This window comes from Mytilus galloprovincialis, chromosome 6, assembly GCF_965363235.1.
Source record: "Mytilus galloprovincialis chromosome 6, xbMytGall1.hap1.1, whole genome shotgun sequence".
Taxonomy (NCBI): domain Eukaryota; kingdom Metazoa; phylum Mollusca; class Bivalvia; order Mytilida; family Mytilidae; genus Mytilus; species Mytilus galloprovincialis.
This window is the reverse complement of record NC_134843.1, coordinates 43,761,708-43,784,017: the sequence shown is the minus strand read 5'-3', so window position 1 is coordinate 43,784,017 and position 22,310 is coordinate 43,761,708. Positions and strand designations below refer to the sequence as shown.

At 32.5% G+C, this 22,310-nt stretch overlaps 1 long non-coding RNA gene across 1 annotated transcript; it reads left to right on the top strand.

Annotated features, from left to right (window-relative positions):
- Positions 1–3,387: 3,387 nt before the first annotated feature.
- On the top strand, positions 3,388–7,330 carry LOC143079657 (uncharacterized). The gene is made up of 2 exons (XR_012979456.1): positions 3,388–3,799; positions 5,589–7,330. It is a non-coding gene; the product is annotated as an uncharacterized LOC143079657 (long non-coding RNA).
- The last annotated feature ends 14,980 nt before the right edge of the window (positions 7,331–22,310 follow it).

Below are 22,310 nucleotides of genomic sequence, written 5' to 3'. Positions count from 1 at the left end.
CGGACACTTTGGCATGGTTTTCTGTAAGAGACAAATGAATACAAACCGCTTTTCGATTGCCTTAATTTTATGTATAATCTAACAACTAGCATATAAATACTATAATTTCTAAATGCTTGCGAACATGAATATGCGAAGATCTACAATTTGTATTGAAATAAGAATCAAATTTGAAAGAGGGGAGGAAGATACCAAATCCAGGGGCGGATGCAGGAATTTTCGAAAGGGGGGGTGCTAACCCAGGGAACCCAGGGCAAAGGGGGGTGCAAAACATATGTCCCGATACAAATGCATTGATCGGCAAAAATAAAGGGGGGGGGGGGTGCGCACCCCCGGACCCCCCCCCCCTGGATCCGCCACTGAAATCAGACATTCAAACCGATAAGTCAAATATAATTAAACTGACAACGCCATGTCAAAAAAAAAAGAAGGAAACATACAAACAATAGTATACAAACCATAATTAACACAGAAAACTAAGACTGCGCAACTATAATCCGAACAGAAACCGAGAATGATTTCAGGTGGTCCGAGTACACAGTTATTTCGTAGTGCATTTCTTTTAGACAATAAATGAAAATTAAAAAAATCCCACCTGCGCTTTCTCAATGATATTTTTACAGTGTGTTGTACTACTTTTGGGAAAAATTATATCAAAATTATAGAAAACTTCATCAGCTCTAACTCAAAATATAGACGATTTTATGTTAAGGGGGTCTTGAAATCTTTTGACAGCTTCCGAAGTGCTAATTATTTTACCTGTTTCAGCTGGACCTTATCACTACTTTCCATTAATATTTATGACCCAAATGTTTTTACAGTGTCATTTCAACCCCCTTCTTGCTATATGAGGCATAAAACAAGGAGAAATAAATTTGGAAGGGGTATAAAAAAAAAGTTGGCAAGTAACACACTTTCCACACTAAAGACTATTAACTGTGTACTCGGACCAGGTGCACCGGAATGGTAAACAGTCCCTGCTTCATACGTGGCACCCATCGTGTGTTAAAACAAACACGATGATATGTCTCATTCGGTAGGTCATATAATGGGTAGAGAGGACAGGATTGTGATTACGATTGGAACACGGATTTTCTACCCCATGGTATAGATTACCTAGCTAAAGTTGGTTAATCTATTCGGAATATTGGGTCATCAACATCTTTAACATCGTACTTTATTGGTCTTTTTTTAACTTTTGGATAATAAGTCTTTTGTAGACAAAACGTACGACAGGCGTAAATAATTTTTATCCTGAGACCAGTTTCACGTCGGAAGCTGTCTTAGGATGGTCTTACGACATATAGTAGTTCTAAGTGGGTTCACAAAGTGGTCCTTAATTAGGACATCTCTTTATTAAGTTGATCCTAAAGTTAAAGTTAACTTATGACTACACGAGAGGTGTCTTATGATAGTCATACGTTTGTTTATATTAATTACACTCATTTTTTTATTTTAATATTGCAAAATATCTTATTATTATTATATAATTACTCTGTTCTCCTTTTCCTGCTTTTACCTAATTAATAAATCTTTATTGGTTGATTATTATCATGATTTGTTAACAATGAACATTCGATGTATTGATATCAAGAATGCACGAGTTTTTCATATTACCCTATTTTAACCGATACAGTGACACATAACTTATCGCTATTCCCGCCTGACCCGAGAATCTGTCCCGCTTGATCTATTGACGACATACAACAATCAATTTTCTCTTGCGTCAGCTATTTTGTATTATGACGTCAAAATTTTACGAGAACCTGTGTGATGTCCAGTAATGGCGGACAAATAGCGATAAGGTGTATTGAATTATTTTATTCTTTTTTTTTTCAATTTTGTATTCAAAGTTTCATATGTATATTGGTGTATTATTCATATAGATTATTTATAAAAAAATACACTTATTCTTTATAATAATTTTACCAATTATGTTACTAAAGAATACTAGCTGTCAAATTTAGTGTTCACCGATTTTGATCAAATTCTCATATTTTATTTATAACAATGTTAAACATTTATCCAAAGTATAAAAAATCTAAAATAAATAATAAACAGGGCATGAGCATGAAAATAGGTAGCTTCGTTTCGTAGTTCACACGCCATCTAATTAATTATCGAGTTGACCTCTAAAGTCATGCGATGACCATATAAGCGATGCAAACAAAAATATAGATATGAATAGATTAAGCAAACTCCTGCTGTTGGATTATTCTAGGTCTATTGAATTTCATATTGTAGATGAAAAATAAATGGTTATCATCCTTTTTACCTGTATATGAATTTTTGTGGATCGAATGATTTATCTTTGTTTCACTTTCAATGTTGATATTCTTTTCCTTTAAATACTTTACACATACAATTCACGTGTTATCCTTCTCAAGCTAAGGGGTTAAATTGAAGTTCACATGAATACGGATTCAATGAGGTCGAATCATTCACTTGCAAGTGAATAATTCATGATCAATGTTTTTTTTTAGCTTATTTTGACAAAATTGAGCCATACTGGCTACTAAAAGCTAATTATTATTTCACTTTTTGCAAGACATTATTGATTAAGCAAAACATAAAAGTTAATATAATTTTTTTTATACATCTCATAGCTAGTGCCCCTTTAAATTAATCAATTCGTTTATAAATTTATGGTAACGAATACTACATTTACATGAGTTTTTCGGTAAATCCATATTTTTCCATAATTCCATTTGAAAATTAAAAGAAGTTGCGACAGGTTTAGGATATCTTTGCTAAGATCTTATATAAAACCAACAAATGGGGTGTTTCACATACATTGTATAGTCACATAAGACGAATTTTCTAGTTTCCTGTTTTTGGTAATTTTTATGATAAACATCTAAGTTTGTATATCATCAACATACTTACTTAACATTTTTTAGTTATGACATTTTGTCAGTTTCCTGATGTACAATCATATTTGTAACGTTTTTCCTAGAATAAAATTTTAAATTTTACCTCAGAATATTTATTTCTGGGCTTGACATCGTTGTAGGTGTGCAATCAGATTTGTAATGTTTCAAAAAGAGTTACATTGTAATTTAAGATGTTGCTCCATTAATTTCATAAATATCAAAACTTCCCAGTTTTCACGACAATTTTAACCCCACATCTGTAATATTTTTTAAATACAGTAGGTAGACTTTAAATATATCAAATATGGAGACATCCTTGAAAAGAAATTTTATATCCAAGTATCTCTCATTTGCTAATTCTTTATTCAATTCATATATCTTAAAATTTGCAACGTTCATACTATTGTTGATACAATGTTCAAGTTGTTTTTGAAATACTCGTACAAGTTCTAAATAGGAAATTTTTCTTGAGGCTATGATTTTTTTTTTTTTTTTTTTTTTTTTTATTGTTTTTCAAAAGTACAGAATAAGATTTTTTTAATCTCAATGTTAAAAGTTGGCCTCACACAAGATAAAAGTGGTGCCTACCAACCTTTTTATCTGATTTTCATAATTGTGGTCCATCATCAAGCTAATTTTTAATTATATGCTATATGTACGTAGAAATTTTTTTTTCCATTATACTCTGATTTCCTAAAACCATCCATATTGTATGAAATCCGAGAACTATATTTGAATAAGAATGTGGTATTTTTCGTCATATTTAACACTTTAAATACATGCACGGATGTATGTTCATCAGTGTGCAACTTGAGGAAGTAAAAACATGTAAGAAAAGTAATTTCCCATTACGATCTCCCTGAAAATAAACTATAATACGCTAGACTTGTACAAGTACACATCTGAGGATCTGACATATATCAAAGGTGAGTACATGTATATGATTAGCCGTTGAAAAACGTTCTGAAAACAGTCGATGTCAGATTTTTAATGATGACATAGTTTGTAAATTTTCGTATATTGAGTTACAAGTAAGTAAGTAAGAGTGACATTATTGATAATATTACATATTAATAAGAATACAATGTTAAATAAATTTACACCCGGCCCGTTGGACCTATAAGTCACTTTAGATCTTATGTTCAAATTTTCAATACGCAATGTGATTTTTACTTATAAAGAAGTTCCTTTCTTTTACAGAAAAATAGATTTAAATATTTGGCAGTTTGTCTTTGATAAAGTGTCATTAAACTAGCAAATGTTCTATAATCAATACAATTACTATCAAGGTTCACTGATTCAAATAATAATAGTCTTAAATTATGGTAAGCTTTACAGTACAACAAAAAATGTTTATCATCTTCAACAGATCTGTCATCGCAGAAAGTGCAAACTCGTTACATGTAAAGATAAGAAGACATGGTGTCATGAAATTTGAGCCCTGATTTCGTTATTCACATCAGAGTAATCGAGTAACGATAAATCTGAAGTTTAATCAGATTGACTATCATCGCCAATGCGACAACTATCACATCAGAAACCAAAGTTCAAAAATTTAAACAACTGTATATCACCAGTTTGCCCTAATAAAATAAGCTATGACCTACGAATTGAGTAGTATTTTCAAAAATAAATTAGATTAATACAAGATGTCAGTCGTATCTGTTTGGTTCACCATTAAACGTTCTATTTTGTATTTTATACACATATATTCTTTTATTTCTAATAAAGGAACTTACGAGAAAATCACAAGTATGAAGTTTTTATGTATTAATAATATTGTTTTGGTTTACTCAGGGAGGATAAGTTTCAATTATGAGTGTCTAGAACGGAGTCTCCGATTCATTATTTGTTTGTTTTTTAAACCTATTAGTTTGCTCACTTTTATATTAACACCCTATCATTCACTATTCTTTTAAATTACAAGTCCCTTTTTCTAATTCTATATTTTTTGGCCTATTTTTCTCTGATCTGTTGAATATTATTTATCTAGGGTTTGTCTGTACTTGCTTGTATTTTGAGGTGGAAACGAAGTGATTTTAGACTCAACCTTATAGAAAGGTACTTAGATCAATACTATTTAAAAGGGTATACAAGCATGTCAAGTGCGCATGGAAAGCATGTCATCTATTTTCTTACCTAATATTTCTATTTTTATATAAATTAACCTTCCTTGTAGGCTTTAACAGGTAAGAGTTTTAGTTTTGAGATATTTAGATTTTAAAATTAGTATGTATGTGTGTATGGTTGGGGCAACACAAGAATAATTTTATAGCCCCTGACATTTTAGTCGATCATACATCCATGAAAGGTATTTTATTGTCCTATCAGACATATCATAAACAGTGCTTGATAAAAGGAAGTAGATACTTATCAATTTACCCCAAAAAAAAATTCCCCCATATACTATTTAGTACCTTTCTCTGCGCCTTCATTTCCTCTACTGAACACAAACTACTTATTTGTTTTGATATTCAACCTTATCAGACTTGGTCTGTAAGCATGTTCTAAGAAAACCTTTTTTTCAAATACGACATATTTATCTTATACCGGAGCAGCAATGTTTAACCCATTGAATTTTGGTGTGGTTCATTTAAACTTATTATATTTGTTTGTTACACTCATCCAAAGAGAATTGAACGGGGGAAAACGAAAGAACCGCTCATTAATCTACGATATATCTATGTACTCGTCTATCCTTATCATTTTTTATAGAAATATGACAGAGACCAGTCATTGTGCTAACTGTATGAGATTTGAAAAGAAATCTAATGCAAAAAAATGGTGTCAAAACTGTTCAGTAAAGATTTGCTTAGCGTGTGCAAGAGTTCATCGCCAGTTCAAACCTCCACATACAGTTGTACTCATAGAAGACGTTGCTTATCTTCTTTCCTCTATCACAAAAGAATCAAAATTCTGCGATTATCATCCAGATGAAAAAGCTGTTTTATTTTGTAGTCGGCACGATTCAATAATATGCAGTCTATGTGTACCGCAGACGCATCAAAACTGCGATCCTATTATACCGATTGATAGAGCATCAAGGGGAGTTAAGTCTTCAACATCATTACAGGACATAGAGAGAAGAATCAAACAACTTAATGAAGAAATGTCGAGAATTTCATTTGAATTGAAAAATTCGTGCACTATTTTATTCGACAAAGAAGTAGAAATCAAATCAATTATTAAAGATTTCCGAAAAAAGGTTAATGAATATTTCGATAAAATTGAAAAAGAACTTATTGAAGAAATGGATAAAATATGTAATCATTGTCGAACAATTATGGGTCAACAGATATCAAAACTAGAAGCAGAATGTGCAGAATTAACAGGTTACAGTGATTTTATTTCAGATCTGAAAGAAACAGGATCTGAAATTGATTTGTTCCAGACGATTAAGATGCTAGACAGAAAAACCCATGAGCAAGAAATACATATTCAAGAGCGAGCGACAGTCTATACATTCGAATTTTTGCCGCTTGAAAAACTTATCGAATTTAACACAACTATTCCATCATTTGGGAGTATACAGTGTACCAACAAACCATTACCTATACCGTCCATTAGACAAACTGACCAACAAGGTCAATGTCTTGCTCATCCCGATGACCATAACATCCAAATGATTTCAACATTTAACATGGATAAATTACCGGGTGAAAATTTATTAGTTTTAGAGTCACATTTTTTACCAGATGGGAAAATCTTTCTAAGTTTTATGAATAAAAAATGTGTTATCGTTTGTGAAACTGACGGGTCTGGTTTAGACAAATTAGAATTAGAGTATGAACCTCAAAGAGTAGCTGTGTTCGATAGAAAAGGGGTTGTTACTTTAAATGAAAAAGGTGTAGCTTTTATTTCACTAAAACCACTTAAATCGGGCCAAGAAATCTTACGAGGCAGTTTCTATGCAATATCGTGCTCAAAAGAACTTATTTGTGTAAGTAGCCACCGCAAGTTAACATTAGTTAATATAGATGGCCAAATCATCCGAGAAATGAAAGTTAATTTCGATCCAAGGGACATCTTCTTATGCGAAGACCGACATATTTACTGCTCACTTGCTATACGACCTGAAATTAACGTTATTGGTCCGGACGGAAAATCTAGATCCATCCATCGTGATAAATATCTGTTGAATGCAATAGGTATGGTTGTCAATGATAATGGTGACGTGTTTTCATGTAGCAGTAAATACAATTGTGTCTTTAAGATGTGTCAAGACGGACATGATGGAAGTAAAAGTACTGTGATATTGAATGTTGCAAATGACGTTTCTAATATTACTGGATTTGATTTTTGCATTGAATCGAAAGACATCTTAGTCATAAGTAATCATGGCAAATCTGTTAGTGTTTTTAAAAAGCGGCGAACGTAGTATCATCAAATCAAATGCATGACGTCCGTAGAAAGCAATAGGTCATTATATTAATCTATAAAGTACTACTAAGTATCAACTACATTGTTTTTATGAAATCACGTACAGAATAACAGAACAGCATCATCTACATTGTATATGAACGCGTTGAAACATCCAATAAATAATGTATTTGGCAGAAGAGTAGTGACTGTAGTGCGGAGGGGTTGGGCAAAATATATTCCGTCTATCCATCCAGGTATTTCCACTAAAGGGCTTCATAATATATCTGCCAAAATTCTTCTCCGTTATTCAAAGTACAAAGTGTTTATCTTGTAAAATACTATCGCATACTTGTGTTGAGCAAACACAGACGAAGGCCACCAATGGGTTTTCAACCATGCGAGAAAATCACCGCACCCGGAGGCAGACTTCAGCTGTCCCCTAAACAAAACCCATATTACCTGCTGCCTAATCATTGACATATGCAAAATAACTTTTATTCTAAGGTTTCTTTATCAGCATGATGATTACCTTGAGCATGTTTATGTGCCTCAACTAAACAGCATGTAGAGACCAAATAACGTCGATGTTGGTAAAAATATGTCACCGCACAGCCTTCAACAATACCGATTAGTAAACTATAAAAGGCCTGACATTACAAAATGTAAAATCAATTGCTTGAGAAAACCAAATCATGACTTATGTACAAAGTAACAAACAAAAAACAAAAATGATTTACGACAACAAGCGTCAACCACTACATTACGGGCCTCTGACGTCAAGATGCAAAATGCACATATAAAAATATAAACAGAATGTGACAGGGAGAAACATGTGTTGGTTTTTGATGAAGTTCTTTGGTTAGATTTTCTTTTAGAAAAACATTACTATCTTTACATTCTTTATACGCATATAATTTGATTTTTTACATAATATTTCGTTTCATATAAATTAATTTTCCTTGTTGGGACAGGTAGGAGGTTTTTTTTTCTAGATTTCTAGATTTCAAAATTTAAAATGTAGTCTACAATCATTTATTCAAAGATAAAACACTTTTCCCTGTATTTATTTCACAGCTTTACCATTTTAAAAATGTCATTTGATTTAGTTTTTAGTACTTTTTACTCAAATTTATTCTTCAAAGGTTCATGTGCGTCTTCTGAAATCTTTACCTGCATTGTAATAAACACATTTCTGCAAAACATAAAAGCGATGATGATCCATAAATTGGAAACATTATCTTCAAGTTCTTCAGGATTCTGTAAAGAATTATCCAAGATAATGCACAAGAAGAGACCGTGGTTCACCTACCCCGTGTTGCAGTCAAAGCAAACTTCGAAGTCGACCTTTAGCTGTATGCGATATGTAAATATGAAGGAACGTTTGATCAAAATATAGTTGTTGAATCCGTAGAACCCGTGTTCAGAGTGTCGAACTTTCTGCACGTTGAATACCCATAAAATTTAGAACATATTTGTTACGTTTTGATGACGTGTTTTTCAACAGACTGTCGGAATTCCAATGGAAACCAATTGTGCCCCTCTTCTTGTCAATTTGTTTCTTAATTATTATGAGACTGACTTCATACAGGAACTTCTTAGAAAGAAAGATAAGAAGTTAGCAATATCCTTTAACTTTACGTTCCGCTATATAGATTATGTTCTCTCACGAAATCATACAAAATTTGGTGACTATGTTGAACGAATCTATTCCATTGAACTACAGATAAAGGATACTACAGATACAGTTAAGTTGGCCTCATATATTGACTTACATCTAGAAATTGACAATGAGGGTCGGTTAAAAACAGAACTTTACGACAAAAGAGATGATTTCAGCTTTCCAAATGTGAACATTCCATTTCTAAGTAGCAACATTCCAGCAGCACCTGCATACGGGGTTTACATCTCCCAATTGATACGATATTCCCGTGCTTGCATTTCCTATCATGATTTTCTTGATAGAGGGTTGTTGCTCACAAGGAAGCTATTAAACCAAGAGTTCCAAATGGTGAAGTTGAAATCATCCCTTCGTTAATTTTACGGACGCCATCACGAGTTGGTTGACCGTTATGGAATAACCGTTTCACAAATGATATCGGATATGTTCCTTACGTCGTAACTACAATCCCCTTCCCTTTCATGAATGTGACCTACCGAATAAGAGTATTTACCGGATTTGTTATCACATAAGCAACACGACGTGTGCCACATGTGGAGCAGGCAGGATCTGCTTACCCTTCCGGAGCACCTGAGATCACCCCTAGTTTTTTGGTGGGGTTCGTGTTGTTTATTCTTTGGTTTTCTATGTTGTGTCATGTGTGCTGTTGTTTGTTTGTCTTTTTCATTTTTAGCCATGGCGTTGTCAGTTTGTTTTAGATTTATGAGTTTGACTGTCCCTTTGGTATCTTTCGTCCCTCTTTTATCTAGTGTAAAATTAGGTATTTATATTACAGAACTTTCTTGGTATTCCTTATTGGAAGATTTTATATACACAGAAGTAGTCCACCTAAAACGTCAAAGTTATTTTTCATTTACCTGTATATCTTATAAATTTTTCAAAAGTGATTATCTTTTAAGGGTTGTTAAATATTTCGCGGTGGTGTCTTGCCATGACTTTGTTTGGACTTGTTTGTTTGCATTTTGGCCTTGAATGTTTGTCCTTTATATTTTATGAACTATGTATTTGCATTCAGGTATCGCAGATCAAATTTATTCGTTCTTAGTGTGTTAATTTACGTTTTTTGATTGAGTTAAGCCTTCCAATTGATATTTTATCGTGTGATTTTCTATGTTGTGATGTTATACTATTGTTTCAGAAAAAGGAAGAAGGTTTGGTACCATTAAAACGTTTAATCCCGCTGCAAATGTTTGCACCTGTCCTTAGTCAGGAATCAGATGTACAGTAATTGTCGTTTGTTTATGTAATTTATACGTGTTTTCGTTTCTCGTTTTTTTATTTATATTAGACCGTTTTTTTTCCCGTTTAAATGGTTTTACACTAGTGATTTTGGGGCCCTTTATAGCTTGTTGTTCGGTGTGAGTCAATGCTCCGTGTTGAAGGCCGTACATTGACCTATAATGGTTTATTTTTATGAATTGTTATTTGGATGGAGAGTTGTCTCATTGGCACTCATACCACATCTTCCTATATCTAGGTAGTTGAACATAGTCAGCATTTGCTTATATTTCATATACGGTACCAACCTTATTCATTCAACTTAAACATTTCTCAACAGTGGATTTCAGTTTAATTGAAGCAATCGTAACTGATGTATATTAAAGTAAAAAAAAAACAAGGAACAGTACTAGTATATCGTTTTGATCAAATATTCATTTCATACTGATCATTCAAGCAGAGTCACGGATTTAAATATTGTGAATTAGGGATTTGCATTATCAGTCATAAACAACTGAATATAAATTGATCAATAGTATCATAAACGCTTTTGAAGATAGATTTTTCTTCTAGAATAACAAGATTGATAAACGTTATTTGCTGGAGATCAGGTCACTTGAATTATTGATTAAACAGACAGAGGAGAATGAAGTGTTAATATAAGTACTGATTTGACTATTCTACCCATTACACTAGTATACCACAGTATAAACTTTAAACCTTTCAAAACATTGCCTGTCAAAAATTTTATAGTTTCGCTCGCCGTCAATGGTAGAAAAACTGTTTTGTTATTTGATTTTGCCTTTTGATTAAGGACTTTACGATTGAATTTTCCGCGGAGTTCAGTATTTTTTTGATTTTACTTTTGAATAAACTCTAGCTTACATCAAATAAGGCAGTATCAAAATAAAGTTCATCATTGAAGGAAAAATATTGCTATACATGAAAACCAACATTCATAAGTGTACAAAGAGACACAAGTGTTGTTTTTCAACTAATAACAATCTGTAAAAAGTAAAATCTGAAAAATACTGAACTCCGAGGAAAAATTAAAAACAAATCAAAACGGTAAGTGCCTTATCAAATGGCAAAGCATATTAGCAAAAGATGGAAGATAAGCATACATAAATTATCATAAAACGGCAACACAAGGACGGAATATACTAGTACAGAGCCATGTAAAATAAATGCTTTAAATTTGTCGGTGTGATAATCATTCGTTTTTTTTCTTTTCTTTAAGAACCCCTTTACACTTGATTCGATCTCTTTTATACTTTAAAGCGCTGCGAACATGTGAAACGTATATAGTGTCTTTTGGAAATATCCAAATGTCACATATAATATTGTTTGGAATAATAGAATATATTTGGAATAGAACACATAAACGTTAAAAGAGCTGTTGATACGATGATGTTATTTTTAGCAATGACACGCGATGTTAGAACGCTGGCTGTGAAATGTTTATTTTACCTTGTAAAACTGTTTAAATTGGAATAGAATTTGAGCAAACTATGTTCTTCTGGGAAATTAACAGTTTAGCATTATTACAAAATACTTTACACTGAATAAAAAGTATCTGATATGTGTGGTCGTCGGAGCGGCCATTTCCTGTTAAAACCTCGTAATATTTCATAAATCGAAAATCAGAAAGGTTTTAGTTTTTGTTTAAAAAAAAAGTCGCAAAAATTATAAAATGCCCCTATCTTGCCACAATAGATTTGTATAATCGTAAATTTTACGGACGACATAACGAGTTGGTTGACCGGTTTACAATATCTGTTTCACAGATGACGATGGATATGTTCCAATTATCGTAACTATGTTCAGTCCCGTCCTCCCTTTCCCGAATATGACCTACCTATCACAGGGTCTCTGTTTACATGTGGCACATGTGGAGCATGATATGCTTACTCTACCAAAGCACCTGAGATCACCCCGGTTTTTGGTGAGGTGAGTTTTTAGTTTTCTATGTTGTGTTTTTTTGTAAAATTGTTGGTCATTTTCTTATTTTACAATGGCGTTGTCATTTCATTTTTGACTTATGAGTTTGATTCCATTTGGTATCATTTGCCTTTCTTTGAATTGATATATTTTTTATATTTTTTTTTGTAAGAAAGCTTAAAACCTACCCGAGACAATAACCCTGTGTGTGTCTCTGTTGTGTTAGTACTAGTTGCGCGATTTTGATAGTAAATCTAGGGTAGGAGGAGCAGGAAAAACACAAGCACACAAACACACATATGCGCACATTTTGGCAAAAATTGTTTTGTCATAGAATTACTTCTTCTTCATGTAACAGAAGTATACAGTTTTAGTTTTGAGGACTTGTCTTTCTATGGCTCTCGTGATCTTTCAAACGGAAAAACGACAACTGTTCAATTAATAACTACAGCAATAACAACACAGATATAACTGTTCAAACACTACAAGAATGAAGCTATGTACTTTTAATTCTTATATGTAAGTTATCCTGGATTATTGGGAAAATCTTTACATGTTAAAATTAATACAATTATCTGCTTCTAAATTATTGAAACCATTTTACTAAAATATATTGATTCTGTTTCTGTTTCCATTGTTATATTGATCAATTGCGTGAAACATTATTTTCTTGTTATTTCTTTTGAAGAACTATTCAAAAGAAAAATGATTTTAAAAAGACGTTTTCAAAACTATTTCTGAGAAAAGATATACGAGGCAGTAGAAAAGATCATAATCATGATAAATAACATTAAACACGTGTCAAACAATTGCAAAAGATAGTCTATGATCAATTATTGGGCCTGATGTTTGGTACAGTTGCGTAGTATATGCTATGCAGGTAACAAATCAAAACATATAGTTTAAATCATCTTGGTACCAAATAACTGGCTAGTAAACAATATCCTCGGTGACTACTTGACCATCATATTGTATCTTTCCAGTGATAGTTATACAAACGTATGATACAAATTATAGAAAACAAGACTGCAAAACCAGTCAAACAAAATTAATATTTCATCTTTAGAGAGCAGTATACAGACAACACAAGTGTATTGTCTTGACATTATATTAGTATAAGGATTGGCGCAAAACGGAGAATATTTTCAACAGAGCATCGTATTTTGCGTTATTCATATTAGTTTTTAATTCAATACACTTTTATTTTATATATACTGAGCCAAAAAAGTTTAGCAACAAAAAAGTGAAATTTTATTTTATTACCAAATCATAACAACATGTAATTTTAATAATAACACAACGAAATTATGACATGTCAGAAGCAACATGAATGTTTATCACTCACATTCATTTTAATTTTCTTTGTACGGAGCGCGGGAAGGTCAAAATGCGGACATGAGAATAGTGTTATTCGAAACCAATTTCTCAGCCATGCCCTAAGTGCACCAATGAAGGATTGGCAGGCACACCAGCAGCTGTCCTTAGTCATGCACCACTTTTGTGGTCGGAAAAAAAATTATCACTTGTTGACGTAAAGCAAAGGTATCGCTCCTCCAATGACGATAGTTCAGCCTACGAGATATCGACCTATCCTGTGCAGTTTTAATTTTTTGATATCTGCTTGTTAGTCTCTAAACTGTTGCCTTAAAACATTAAATCGAGCCAAGATGTCAGCAACACTCATTCCGACATCAACCATTCCAGGACCTTTTTGACGGTCATTTTGGGTTTAGCCTGGTTGATGCCCAACGCAATTTGTTTAAAGGTGTATGTGTTTTTCTTACCAATAGTGTGTTTCTGAACGTTAGTGGAAAAGAAATTTTTAATACCGTTTTGAAAGTACAGGAACGGAAGGTCAAACATCAATTACACGTGCAAAGCTGAAATAGTACCAAATCAATCACCAGGAAAAAAATACGACTGTTTAAGTACAGGTAAAGCTAAGAATTATATCAATGATGTTTAAGTAATTATTTTCCAAAAACAACAAAAAAGAAATTAAAAAAAAAAATTGTTGCTAAACTTTTTTGGCTCAATATATATCATTTATATTATTTCAATAATCGATAAAAACGAAAAAACTAGATATAGAAACAACTATACAGTCATAACAGCCCTTTTATAATCAGTGGAATAAATGTCTTTTTAGAAATGTGTAGGAATTTACATTGAAAACAAATAAAAAGAAACCCACATTATTGAAATCGATCATATTAAACTAATGCATTTAGTTGACTTTTAAATATATGAATAGCTCCTTCTAAGAAATTTAACCTTTTGTAACATTTTCTCAATATGGAACTTAGCGTCTAGTTCGCAATCAGTTTATTGTCAAGCAGTGCTATAAATCATCTTATTGTTCTACCTAAAGAAATCATGAAATATGGAATTATACTGCAGATATGAAATGGATATGGCCTAATAAGTTTGATAGATAATTTGCCTTCAAGTAATTGCAATCGACACTAATTCAACAGCGAACACTGGTCTTTCTTTTCATTTTGACCCAACTTTCATATCTACCTGGTGAGATCTAGGTATTACAATGCAGTCATGACGTATTTCCGCAGAGTTAATCCAATTTTATTGATATTTTTGATATGCAGTATTTAGTTGAACAACAGTAGGCACTGGAAGTCATTATTCGAAATTGGTTCATAAATATTCAACTGTTGCTAATTAAAAACAAATCTGTAAATTTTGACTATCAAATTAAACATTTTAGATGGTATTTTTTTCTTGGTATAATTTTACAACAGATGAGCTGGTAATTTCAAAAATAGTATCTTACAAGATAGATAATTTACAATTAATAGGTCGTTGCAGGGAATGAACAATATGATTCTTATTACGGTATCGGTCTTCACTTTCACAGGATGCAAGGACGAATCGCAGGAATCATGCCCCCCCCCCCCCCCCAATATATTTAGTCCTGTTTATCTTAAGCTTGTCAAATCGAACGTTTTGTAGGGAAATGTATATTCAGAACCAATATAAATACTAACTCAACGTTAGTTTTTTACTTCAATCTTATAAAACCCGCTTAACGTATCAGTATTTTGGAATTCGTGTTTTATTTTACTATATGTATATGAATCAACAAAGATAGATAATTAGCAAATGAATTGAGAACAGGTGACATACCTAGGACAGATAATTTATAGCCACTAGAAGCAAGGGTGCACTTTATAAACTCAAAAATATGCATTTTAACAAGTCGCTGTATAGTTTTTGTCCGGTGATTTCGAGCATGCAAAACAAGTGTGGTTCTGCTAAGTATTGCTTTAATTAGTATGTTATTTACATATACACATTCATGGATCTACAATATGTCGATACCTGTAACTTGGCATTGCACAAGGTCATGTTTTTCTCTGACTGTTTATGACGTCTTTACACGTCTTTACACTAAATCCATTGAATGTTGGATGTGTACGGATGTTGTCGGGATGTACAAGTACCCGGCCACGTCCACTTGTATTTTTGTCCATCTGATGATTTCAGCCTTTTTCAACTGATTTTTATAGTTCGTTCTTATGTTGTACTGTTATACCACTGTCCCAGGTTAGGGGGATGGGATCCCGCTAACATGTTTAACCCCGCCACATTATTTATGTATGTGCCTGTCCCAAGTCAGGAGCCTGTGATTCAGTGGTTGTCGTTTGTTTATGTGTTACATATTTGTTTATCGTTCATATTTTTGTTATATATAAATAAGGCCGTTAGTTTTCTCGTTTGATTGTTTTACATTGTCATATCGGGGCCTTTTATAACTGACTATGCGGTATGGGCTTTGCTCATTGTTGAAGGCCGTACGGTGACCTTTAGTTGTTAATGTCTGTGTCATTTTGGTCTCTTGTGGATAGTTGTCTCATTGGCAATCATACCACATCGTCTTTTTTATACTTTAGATTTACCTTACTTAACCAGGCTGGTATGACTGCAAATTCAACGCTACAAAGTGAACAAACTTTATTAAGCCAGTTTTCTCAGACCAAACATATCCAGGTATCCAATTTGCTATTGGGCTTCTTAATACATGCAACAGCAAGATTACCACAAGCGATTTAATCACACAATCACACAAACACGTTTTGTTATTCAGTGCCCTTCAGTTTGTTTACGTGTTAAATCTTATAGCATATGTTGCAATTTGCCGATTGTAACTGCTTACAGATATAATCAATAAAAAAGAACAAACATAACTTGACTAAAGATTTTAATAACAGCCAGCCATTCGTAGTCCCCAGTGATTTATGTTGTTGTTTTTTTCCATTTGGCTGCATGTTCCACTAGAACAGTTTAATTATCTTTAATTTACCTAACAGTTTGTTGTAAAAAGGAAGTATCATCAATATCCCTGTAAGAACCGAATAAAACGAACATATCTGTTGAATAATCAAGTCCAACATCTAATAGACAAAGACATGTGAAAAGCCCATTTAATTCTTGGCGTAAGCATAGGTCAAGCAGCAAACAAGCATTCTATGAGTTGTAGAGACTTTGGCACTGACTTGTTTTCTTGTAAATAGATGTACATTTCTTTGATAATAATCCGCAAAAGGACAGACTGAAAAAATACTATTGCCAAAAACACAATTAATGTGTTCGGAACGTTATTGTACTGGTCTTCCTTACCCTCACTAAGTAATATCATTAGCTCAGCAATCAGCAGATATAAAAAAATAAAAGCTGAAACTTAAAATATAAGTACAAATATCGTGGTTTTTCGTTTTCAATGGATCGTTATCGATACTATTGAATGGTGGGCTGCTGTTGTTCCAGAGGGTGTCATCAGCTCAAGAGTTTGTTCTTTTAAAATACTAACATGATTTTGATATATTTTCCTAAAGTTCCCCTTTGACAAATTAAGAATTTATCAAGAAACTTCCTTAGGCAAAGCTTACCTCAGGCGGAAAAATAAGTTATACTAGGTTTCTTTTGGTCACAAGACTCCACTAAAATTTAAATATTTATGCATTCTCGTCTATAAATATGTCGGGTTAAACGTTTCTGATGCAGTATAATCCAGAAAAGTGCATCGGACTAGCCAAATTTACTCTGCAATGAGCGTTGTCTATAATAATAGACGATAACCACCGCAAAAGACATTTTGAAGAGAATTTGATTGCGCAATCATGGAAGCGTATGTCATACGTTGGTGCTTTATATGTATTGACAATGAAACAATCTTGAGGCTTTATTTACTTACTTTGGTATTTTACATGAAAACTATTTGGAAGTTGACATAGAAAGGTATTTGTAAGTTGAATATAAGGTAGTATTAAACTACAAACAATTGATAATGTTTTTCTACAACAAGGGGACAAGAAACTGCATTTTTTATTTTATTGAGAAAGTGCTTTCGACGACAAAAACTTTTTACTGAGGTTAATATCAAGTACAAAATTTACAATAAACTACAACCTTTGTGTGTGTTGGCGTCTTTGTTGGACTAATTGTATGTTAGTTTGATTTATTTTGTCAATAGACAACTTTCAAGTTCGATGCATTTCCGTCAAAAACTCTGGTTTTAGTGAACGTCATTTGTGCGTTTAGGGGCGTCGTCACTTCCATTCCAATGTTGAGCGAGTGGTTGGAAAACTATAATTCTATATTGTACGAATTATTCGGCAAATTGAATTCTCAAAATTGACAATCAGCATTGCTGTCATTATGGAATTGTCATTAAGTACCTACAGAACAACCATTATTTCTAGTTTATCATGCACAATGACGATCACTAAGACGCTTGATGAACGTAAATAGTGCAGGGATACAGGCGACCCCCTCTAACTGGTAAATGACGTCATAAAGGCGCGTATTGTTGACGAGTTTTTTCCGGTGACGGATGAACTCGAAAGTGGTCTATTGTGTTGTATGACTGTGATGTTTGTTTACACATTTTTGGCTGCTGGATCCAAATTATTGTCACATTAACCTATTATGTATGTTGTGTTTGCTCACTCAATTGTTTCAATATAAAGAAACTATATAATAAAAAGATACAAGTGGAAGGTTTATCTAGCTATAAACCAGGTATTACCCACAACCAAACATTTTCTTCGGAAAATGTCTGTCCAAAGTCAGATGGGTTTTTGTTTTTACATTTTTTGACGTTTGATTTTGTAAATTTTTTTGTGGACTCATCCTTTTTGAAATTACTTCAGAGTTCGTTATTTTTTTGTAAAAATCCCGAAAAACCATCACATCCCTGACTATCAACTCCCAATTAGTCCGTATTTAACTCTTTTTAATCTTCATTTACAAAAATAAGATTTAAACAGCAGCAGAAAAAAACATAAAGACTATAAATTGGGTTCCAATAGAGCTGCGGTAGCAACAATACACAAACCCAAACAGAAGTAGAAAAATGGTGATAACCCACAAAAAGATTGCAATGAACACGACTGGAGCCGTAAAAATCCATATTGACGGATACTCTCGAAAATATACAACTAAACAATGTAAGATACCTGTAAAAAAGCATGAACATTCACTCTCAATCTGCCCCTAAAGAATGGAATTATCTTCCTTTTTACCAAAATATACTCATCATTGATACCAGGATTATTTTGTTTTTGTAAGTCAGGCAGTCTTTTCGTCTTCAAAAGACTTAGAAAAGGCAGACAGTAAATACACAGTTACTTTCGTTTATGAACATTATGAAAATGTGAGTCCGTTGTAGCTTACCAAAGAAATTAACGTTAAACATTGGGGTAAGTCAGACTCAAAGTTAAACACACAGATTATCGGATAAGTCGAACTATTGTACAACCTCAATACACTTTACGACGATCTTTTTGAAAGCATTGGGGTCAAAGGCCGAGAAACAAACACTTAAAGTCACGACTTTTCTCCTTCTCAGATACAATGAATTAGTAAAATTGATCGTTGGCTATTGATGCAAGAAAAAAGTAAAATCACAAAAATACTGAACTCAGAGGAAAATGTAATCGGAAAGTCCATAATCACATAGCAAAATTAAATGACAAAACACATAAAAAACGAACTGTTTCCCTTACCGAGCATCGTATTTCACCTGTGATTTTTGTTTGTTCTTTTCGTTTCTAATTACAAAATGTATATGCATTATATACTCTACTTTGATTTATTGAAGTGATGAGTATTGTTTTGGATCAGGTGAAGATTTTAAGATAGGATATATGAAAAAAAAAACAATCACTTTTTATTTGAGTACCTTTGATGCTTTTTAATTAGCTTGTGTGATGAAAACATATCTGTAAAAACTGTTTCAACTAATTAATTTATAACTAACGAGATCAATTAGGTTGGTCGACAACTTATTGAACATGACTAACTTTATTTAACTAAAGTGATTAATGGGTTAAGACTGCGATGGTCGTATCTTGTGTTTGACGTAGAGTCAAATTTTTAAAAGTTGTATATAATTATAATGTTATTGATCAGAACTATCTTTTTATCTTTATTTAAAAAAAAAGAATTAGGAGCAAGATCAGAAGCATTTTAAGATACAACAAATAAGATGTAAGCAATCAAAATATTAAGAACACGTTCCGTTTTAAGTTTTAAAAGCCACAGAAAGAGACATATATAAATATTTCAAATTATCGATTTATTGAGAGAGAAAAATTATTTGTATGATGCATTTGGATGCATACGAATTATTGAATGGTTTATTTCCAAAATGTCCTTTCATAGGGTACCATGTTTTATTATATAATTATCATATTGTTAGAAATGATAAATGGGAATGGCCTTGTAACAGTGGAAGAGAATGAATCGAGTACAATAAAAATTTTAATTTCAAAATCGAAAATTTGCTTATTAAATATTAAAATATGATTAAAATCCCAATGATTTATACGTTTTAAATATCAAAACATGTTCAAAACGTAAAAGTTGAATAGAATTTATTTTTATTAGATTTGTTTTTCTGCATATAAATGGATCGATTACTTGAAAAGTATGATGATATCAAATGATTAAGTGTGCCTATGAGATTTACATTGGTATGTCAACGAAAAACAAACATATAATTACAAAGATTCCCTTGCGACTTTGGACTCACGATCTGTATATGATTTATTTATTTAAATACCAATAATGCAATACTAACACAAACAAGTGGAATGATGAGTTACAATGAATTGTAGAAACATTTAAGGATAATGATTAGTTTTTTAATTTTTGTAATTTCTGGATATTTTGGTAGTATTTTGTGTGCAGGTAAGTGATTTATATATAACATAATAACGTTAATTTAACTATTGTTATCCTTTGCATTATGCTTGAATTTAAATGTAAATGGTACACGTATCTTATTATCATTGTGAAAATAGGCTTAACACCAAACAGCAGTCGTTGGTCTGGTTTGCGAATCGAAATCATGAACACGAAAGTAAAATAAAAAAGTTTCAAGATCTTAAAGGTAGGACAAGTTCATGGGCAATAACAATATTTTGAGAGAGAAAAAAAAAAACCATCATAGATACATAAATGGAATGACATTTGCAATTTTTACCACATGTACATTCCTAATATGAGCCCAGAGTCTTCTGAACAGTTTTTCAGGAAAAAAGGTATGAGCAATACAACTTGAAACATGTACTGTACGACAAAGCCTAAGTGCATAATAAAAAATAAGAAAATAAACTTAAATATATGGGTTTCTGTTTTGAAAATGACTTAAATGACAGTTGAGGAATTATAGGTCCTCTTCAAGAAGCTGAAGAAAAAGAAAGACACAAACTGACCCGTTTTGGCTATAAAACCTGAACGATACTTATCTATGTACATTTATATTTTTTAAAGACTCTTTTACTTGTTTTCAATAGGAATGTTTAAACTTTCAAATAAGTGTCCTTGCAAACAACGTTATTTTGCTGGGTTTTCATGAAACCTATTTCTGAATTATTATTATCAATGCTATCAGCAAGCAAACAAGGCCTTAACGTTATTGTGAAACTACATGCCGTAGAGGCGACGTAAATCAGATGTTGATACTAAAAATTCCAAAATTATCATAATACATACAATCTTAGTATCTTCTAGTATTAAAACATTTGCACAGTGATGGTCGGTTGAGAACAAAAATTTTACGACACATGAGATGATTTCAGCTACAAAATTGTGAACTTTCCTTTTTTATGTATCAATATTTAAGAAGCTCTTGCATAAGGAGTATATATCTCCTAGTTGATACGATTTTCCAGAGCTTTTATTTCCTACTAAGATTTCTTTGATGGAGGGTTGCTGCTCAAAAAGATTATATGTTTCACTGATGACGGCAACGTGTGGAACAGGATCTGTTTACTACTCCGGAGCATCGAAAATCAACCCGATTTTATGGTGGGGTTTGTCTTCCGTTGTCTTTGGTTGCGTTTTTGAGGATGTCCGCGTCATGTATGTTTTCACATTTATATTTTGTGTCGGAAGAGTTCTGAGAGCTCTCTCAATGTAAAAAAAACCCTGTTATTCTAGGAGCGGTGTCTGTGAGTTACCTATTGCAAGTTTTTCTGTCAAGATTCATAAAATTTGCAGAAACAGTCCAATGTCCAGGTCAACTCGCTCTGCAGGACTTGAACAATTGTTTTATTTGTTGTTTATTCGAGTAATAAAATATGTATGACCTATTGTCAAGCAAGCACCATTATTCCAATCTCCCAACCTCAATATTGTGTAACAACATCTGGCTTTTAGCAATAGAAATCTACTAAAAGAATTTGCTCTCCATCAATTGATGACAAGTTAAGCTATGACAGTTGGTATCCATTCGTTTGATGTGTTTGAGATTTTGATTTTGACATTTGATTAGGGACTTTTCGTTTTGAGTTTTCCTCGGAGTTCACTATTTGTGTGATTTTCCTTTATGCTTCCCAATTTCACACTGATCATTTTGTTTCATGAAATAAGTTGGACTAATCCTACCAACTTGTCTTAGTTAAGAATAAGGAATACAGCTGTACTAGTAAAGAAGTCAAATGTTGTATACTATTGTACCAGTAGAGCGTCTTATATTGTAACTGTTAAACATCTTTATTTTTTGCAGTATCCATATTTGATTCGCACATCCTATAGAGTAGAAAGTTTCACACTTACTCTGAAGTCACGTTCGTTTGTTTATTAAATAAGTGTTTAAAATTTTGAAAGGGCAGTGGGCAGATCTAGCAATTTAACATTTTGTGTAAGATAATCGCGGTAATTCTGGTACTAGTTTTGCCTCTTTAGTAAACGCCTAGGGAATATTTTTTGGA